General features: G+C 36.1%; 1 non-coding gene across 1 annotated transcript; it reads left to right on the forward strand.

Annotated features, from left to right (window-relative positions):
- The first annotated feature begins 7,201 nt into the window (after positions 1-7,201).
- LOC131170835 (small nucleolar RNA R71) lies at positions 7,202-7,308 on the forward strand. Its single transcript, XR_009141602.1, has one exon. It is a non-coding gene; the product is annotated as a small nucleolar RNA R71 (small nucleolar RNA).
- The last annotated feature ends 287 nt before the right edge of the window (positions 7,309-7,595 follow it).

A 7,595-nucleotide genomic window follows, 5' to 3' on the forward strand; every position in this document is an offset into this window, starting at 1 on the left:
AAGGCTCCAATCTTTTCTATTTGGCTTCACTGTTTTTTCCAAAATAGACTTGATCTCTATGTTGGACACCTCTGCTTGTCCACTTGTTTGAGGGTGATAAGCTGTAGATATTCTATGGAAAACACCATATCTCCTCAACAATGCCTCAACAGTTCTATTACAAAAATGTGTGCCCCGGTCACTGATTAAAGCTCTAGGAACTCCAAACCTGCTAAAAATGTTTGACTTGATAAAGCCTACAACAGCTTTAGAATCATCAGTCCTGATGGCTTTGGCTTCCACCCATTTTGAAACATAATCAATAGCAAGTAATATATAAATAATGCCAAAAGAAGAAGGAAATTGACCCATAAAATTAATACTCTACACATCAAAAATCTCACAAACAAGTATTGGATTTTGAATCATCTCATTCCTACGGGTTAAACTTCTTGTTCTTTGACATTGTTTACAATTTTTGCAAATTAAATATGAATCACGAAATATAGTGGGCCAGTAAAAACCATAATCTAATATTTTTCTACCTGTTCTCTTGGGTCCAAAATGTCCTCCACATGTATAGGCATGACAAAGAGCAAGAATAGATTGAATCTCATTATCAGGAACACATCTCCTAATAATTTGATCTGAACAAAATTTCCACAAATATGGGTCATCCCACACATAATACTTAGCCTCACTTTTCAATTTCTCTATCTTAACTCTACTCAAATCAAAAGGCACAACCTTAGTAACCAAATAATTCACCAAATCAGTATACCAAGGGATCATACCTTGCAATTTAAATAACTGCTCATCAGGAAAAAGTTCTTGCAAAGGAAGTGGATCTTCTTGTGTCACTAACCTGCTCAAATGATCAGCTACCAGGTTCTCAGCTCATTTCTTATCCTTGATTTGAAGATCAAATTCTTGCAGCAGAAGGATCCATCTAATCAACCTTGGTTTTTCTTCCTTTTTTGCCAAGAGGTACTTCAATGCTGCATGATCAGAGAAGATAATTATTTTAGAACCAAGCAAATATGACCGAAATTTATCTAAAGCAAAAACTATAGCCAAAAACTGTTTTTTGGTCGTAGAATAATTGTGCTGAGCTGAATTGAGTGCTTTGGATGTATAATAAATCACATGAAAGAGCTTCGCAACACGTTGCCTTAAAACTGCTCCCACTACATAATTACTTGCATCACACATAATTTCAAACAGTATTGTCCAATTAGGAGCCTGGATGATAGGGGGTGATGTCAATGCAGATTTTAATTTGTCAAAAGCCTCCTTGCACTCTTCACTAAACTCAAAAGAAACATCTTTTTACAAGAGTCTAGACAAAGGCAATGTTATCTTAGAGAAATCCTTAATGAACCTGCGATAGAAACCTACATGACCAAGAAAAGAGCATATTTCCCTCGCAGTTGTGGGGTAGGGTAAGTTCACAATTTGCTCAATTTTAAATTTATCCACCTCAATACCACTATTAGAGACAACATGACCCAAAACAATCCCCTGTTCCACCATAAAATGACATTTCTCAAAATTCAAAACAAGATTTTTCTCAATGCATCTCTCAAGAACAGAAGTTAAATGATGTAAACATGCATCAAATGAATCACCATACAAAGTAAAATCATCCATGAACATCTCAATGCAAGTATCAATGTAATATGAAAATATGCTCATCATGCATCTCTGAAATGTGGTAGGTGCATTACAAAGACCGAAGGGCATCCTTCTAAAAGCAAAAGTTCCAAAAGGGCAAGTTAAGGTAGTCTTCTCTTGATCCCCTGGTGTAATCACAATTTGAATATATCCAGAAAAACCATCAAGAAAGTAGAAATAAGACTTACCTGCTAACCTCTCAAGCATCTGATCAATGAATGGCAGTGGGAAGTGGTCCTTCCTGGCTATTGAATTCATATTGCGGTAGTCTATGCACAATCGCCATCCACTCTGAATCCTTGTTGGAACAAGTTCATTATCTTGATTTGCTACCACAGTGGCTCCTGATTTTTTTGGCACTACTTGGACTGGACTTACCCATTTGCTATATGAAATTGGGTAAATAACTCCTGCATCCAGTAGTTTTAAAATCTCCTTCTTCACAACCTCCAACATTTATGGGTTCAATCTCCTTTGAGCTTCTCTACTTGGCTTAGTCTTATCCTCTAGTAAAATCCTGTGCATGCATACTGATGAACTTATACTTTTGATGTCAGCTATTGTCCAACCAATTGCTTCCTTGTGTACTCTCAGAACCCTGATCAATCTGTCTTCTTCAATCTTTGTTAAATTACTTGAGATGATAACTGGAAGTGTCTTATTGTCTCCCAGGTAAACATACTTCAAATGCTCAGGTAAAGGCTTGAGTTCAAGAACTGGTGCCTGTACTACAGAAGGTAATAATTTTGTGTGAGATACAGGTAAATCGATCTTTGGTACTCCATACATTTTTTGAACAGGAGGTAATGACTACAATGCCATTACTACCTATTGAACCTCTACACTTAATGGTTGATTGGTACTGATTTCTTGAATTCCTTGACTAATCACCACTTCTAACTCATCCTCCATGCTTAACTCAAAGACATCCTGCATAATTGTATCAACAACATCAATAGAAAAGACAGAATGATCATCAGCAGGATACTTCATGGCATCAAAAATATTAAATTTGACAGTCTCTCCATCAAACTCCATAGTTAAGGTACCATCATTCACATCAATTTTTGTCTTGGCAGTTTTTAGAAAAGGTCTTCCAAATAAAATTAAAGCTGACTTTGATGTGAGAACACTATTCTCCATATGCAGAATGTAAAAATCTGCAGGAAAAATCAATTCTCCAACCCACACTAACACATCCTCAACCACTCCCAATGGGTAAGCATTAGAACGATCAGCTAACTGAATAATGACACTGGTTTCTTTTAAATGACCCAAATTTAAAGTTTGAAAAATTGAATTCGACATAACATTAATAGATGCTCCTAAATCTGCCATTGCATGTAATACCCTCCCTGTAGAAATTCCATATATTCTACTGTTCCGGTGATCAGTGTCGGTCTAGACAGTTAGAACATCCGGAAAAATATTTAAACTAAAGTGAGGAACCATAATTAACTCAAATATTAGTAAGAAAAATTTAGGAAAAATTTTAGAAATAAAATACAATCAAGTTAAATGAGCCGATGCCCTAGCGAGAGGTAACCTAGTGGGAAGTTACGGTTCTCGCAACTAGGAGCCCTAGACCCGATGAAAAATTCATAAAATAATTTTTAAGACTCCAGAGAAGGGTCATTGAGGTTTCTATGGCATTAGAATGCTAAGGAAATGCTTAGAAAAATTTTTCAATCGGTACAGACAATTTTGGCTCAATAAGCCAAACGGAGGGCATTTTGGTCATTTCGTCTTCAGAGATGATTTTTGGCCGACTTGTCCAGTTAAGTAAATAATTATTATGACATAAAATATGAATAAATATTGTTAAAAATTAAATTGAAAATGAGTAGAGAAGAAAGGAAAAGAAAATGAAAGAATATGCCAATTTTGACATCATATGATGTCATTAAACCCTTCTCCACCAATCATATTTAACCAAGCCACTTAAAACAAATAAAAACAGGTAAAAGGAGGTAAAAAATAAACAAAAGCCATCTGCTTTCTTCCTCAAGAAAAACCAGGCGTCACCCTTCCCACCCCAACCACCATGAAAGCTTAAGGTGAGCTTGAAATCACCCGCTAAACCACCTCAAAACCCTAGTCTCCCTTCACAAAAACTCATCCTTACACCTAGAACAAGCTTTGGACAGTAAAAAGAAAGGAAGAAAGTGAAGTTGTGAAGCTTTGGAAACTGCCTAGGTTAGTGTCAAATTCTTCTAAAAATTTTGTGTATGGCTGCCATTGAACATGATTTTGGTGTTGTAAACCATGGATTGTATGTGTATGAAAATTTTAGTTGTTGGAGTTAGGGTTTGAGCATGAAATTGAGACTTTGATCATATAATGATGAAAGTGAGTTTTAATGGTCAATTAGTGACCATTTGGTTATTGGTAAACAAGAAATGAAGTGTGTTTAGTGATGGGATTTAGGTTTTGTGTGGCTGCCCTAGGTGACCTGCAGAATTGGACATGAGTCCAGCAGGTTTGGGCAGCCATAACTTGAATTGTAGAGGTTCAATTGGTGTTTGGCCAATTGGACATAAAACTAGACACAAAATGGCATAAATTCGGTGAAGAAACCATGCCCATAAGACCAAACCAAGTGGACCAAAAGCTTGCTCCAATCCGGGTGACCTGCAGTCTGTTTTTGCAGAATGACCAAATAAATAGTATTTGGTCATTTGGCCATAACTCAGTGTAGAGTGGTCCAATTGACCTAAAAATTTACCCACAACAAGCGGAGATATAGATCAACAACTTTTATGAAGAAACCTAACCCAAATTATGACCAGAACCTATCCAACAAGTGAGTTGAAGTCACTGTTCACTACACTGTAGATATGGTCAGTCCAGAAAAATTTTAGTCCGGCCAGTTGTGGTTTTTGGACCATAACTTGAGCTAAAAAACTCCAAATGGAGTGATTCAAAAAAGGAAATTCAACTAGACAAAATAAGGAACAACTTTTATGTTGATCATTTTGCCAAATTCCCACTGCAAAATTGACCAATGAAATAGTAAAAACAAGGCATAAAAACTGAAAATTCTGCCCAACTAACATTAAGCTTAGAAATGGTATTGGCAATCAATACCAACAAATTTTGAACGAAAAATGTGGTATGTTGATGAGATTAAAACCAATGTACCTATTGCCTATGAAAAAGTCAACATTTTTGTTGATCAATGAATGGAATAGTAACACTAAAACTTAAATTTCAAAAATTGTGAAACTTAAAAGTGTGAAATGCCCTAGTATACCTAACAAGATTGGTTTGGATAGCTTGGCATGCCAATAGGGTTCAGTTAGCAGTACTGTACATGGCATTATGCCATTTTGTGATTTCATGGCCTTTAGTCATTCTGACATTGTGTTGAGACTTGGCCTTGTGCCTAATGTTATCACAGCTTATTAGCTGTTCTGTTGCATACCAGGAGATACATATGTGACCGATGGTGTGACGGTCTGAGGTACTTGATACCCAGTGCCAGTTTACCCGCTTATCTAGTCCAGTCATCCAGTATAGGTTACTTGGGCAACCAAAAATGAAAGTGGATAAATTTAATGAATAATGAATATAACAAGTACAAAATAAGTAAGACTTCAAATACTCAACGAAAATTTATTTGCAGTGAGACATCGATACATTCACTGCATATTTATTTTCTGTTATTTCTTTTTATTTTATTATTGGCACCACTAAGCATTATTGCTTAGCGCGTTATACGGAGATCTTGTGAGAGCCCGGTAGACCACGCAGGTGGTGAGACCTTCTGCAACTCTGCATAGTATCCGTGTCACCTCAACATCTTCAGTGCATTGGTAGGACACTAGGTTTCATTTTGGTATTTTGTAACTAACTTTTATTTTCTCATGTGTAATTGAGATTTATGGCATGTATTTTGATGTTAATGTAAATAGTGAAAATTGTATTTATGAATGGAAAATTGAGTATTTATTTATTGTTTATATATGAATACCATGAGAAATGAATGATTGAGAAATGGAAATGTTGTTGAAAAATATTAAGATTTTGATGATTATTGGAGTTTGAGAATGATTGGAAATGATTATTGGAAGTGTTTTTCATAGGTTTCGAAGAACTGTTTTCTCCATTTTTAGCCGGTACTCTACCGGATTTTCTATAAAATTTTTAAAACCTCAAATAAATTATAATTTCAATAAATGACTTAAATGAATTATATTTCACAAATTATATTCAAAACTATGATAAAAATAAATTAAGGAAGAATAAAAATGATTGAGATAAAATAGAGTGTTCCTGTACATTGTGTGATATATCTTACTCGGATATACTGTAGACAGGTAAGGGGTGTCACATTGCACGTTCAAATTTAGAATCACCTATTCTACAGGGAATAGAAAATGAACCTAGATCCTTACACTTAGGGGGTAATTTTTGCTGAATTAATGTTGACACATTTTTCCCCACACTAATCTTCTCATTATTCCTCAACTTGCGCTTTGTAGTGCATAGTTCCTTAAGGAATTTAACATACTTGGGAACTTGTTTGATTACATCAAGTAACGGTATATTCACCTCTACCTTCGTGAAAGTCTCCAAAATTTCTTTCTCTTGTTCTTCTTTCTTATTTTAAGCCAACCTACATGGGAATGGAGGAAGAACAGAATTATTAACCTTATTCAAGTTAGGTTCAATATTTACCTCAATTTCAAGAACTTCAGACTCTTTTGCTCTTTGCTTCTTCTTTTGCATTGACTCATGTGGAGTCTGATTATCAACTTCTTTTCCACTTCGCAACAGTATAGCACTCCCATTTTCTCTATGGTTCATGACTGTTTGTGACGAAAGCTTTCCAGAACCTTGAGCTTTCAGCTTACTCATAGATGAGGCTAATTGACCAATCTGCCTCTCTATGTTTTAAATGTTATTTCTAGTCTCCTATTGAAACTGTTGGGTATTGTTAGCCAAAGCTTTAACAATTTCATCAAGTGACATACCTTGATTTGAGGGAGGTGGAGGTGGAGGTGGAAGTGGTTGATTCACTTATGGTTTTTGCTATTGGTATCAGTTTTGCACCGGTTGATTCCCATAATTCAAATTAGGATGATCTCGCCATCCTGGATTATAAGTATTAGAATAGGGATCATACCTGCGTTGTGGCTGTCCATAATTTCCTACTGCATGCTGTCCATGATTTCCTACTGCATTAGCATTTTGCATTAATTCATACTCTTGTAATGCAGGACACATGTCAGTAGCATGGCCCGAACTCGAATAAATCCCACATACCTTAATAGTTTGCATTTTCCCTATAGCCAATTGCCTCACTAAAGAAGTTAAATAAGAAATCTGTTTCTCAAGGTTAGATGTACTTACCTCATTAACCTTCATGGGTGTGTGATCCATTCGCATTCCAAACTACTGAGAGTTTGCTGCCATGTTACCAATCAACGTCCTTGCTTCATCTGGTGTTTTGTCAACCAAAGCTCCTCTACTAGCAGCATCTATCATACTGTGATCCATAGGTAGAACTCCCTTATAGAAATACTGAATCAATAGGTGCTCACTCATTTAATGATGGGGACAGCTTGCACATAGCTTCTTAAATCTCTCCCAGTACTTATACAAACTTGCTCCATTGTACTGTCGGATGCCACAAATTTCTTTTCTTATGTTGGCAGCACGGGAAGCAGGAAAATGCTTCTCCAAAAATATCTGCTTCATTCCATTCCATGAGTTGACAGATCCAGAAGGAAGGTAATACAACCAATCCTTAGCTGTGCTTTCCAGTGAGAAGGGAAAAGCTCGAAGTTTGTTTTGATCCTCTGAAACTCCTTGAGGTTTCATGCTGGAACACACAACATGAAATTCCTTTAGATGCTTATGTGGATCCTCACCTTCAAGACCATGAAACTTAGGCAAGAAATGGATTAGTCGAGATTTCAACTCAAAAGCAACATTTA

This window comes from Hevea brasiliensis, chromosome 11 (assembly GCF_030052815.1).
Source record: "Hevea brasiliensis isolate MT/VB/25A 57/8 chromosome 11, ASM3005281v1, whole genome shotgun sequence".
Classification (NCBI taxonomy): Eukaryota; Viridiplantae; Streptophyta; class Magnoliopsida; order Malpighiales; family Euphorbiaceae; genus Hevea; species Hevea brasiliensis.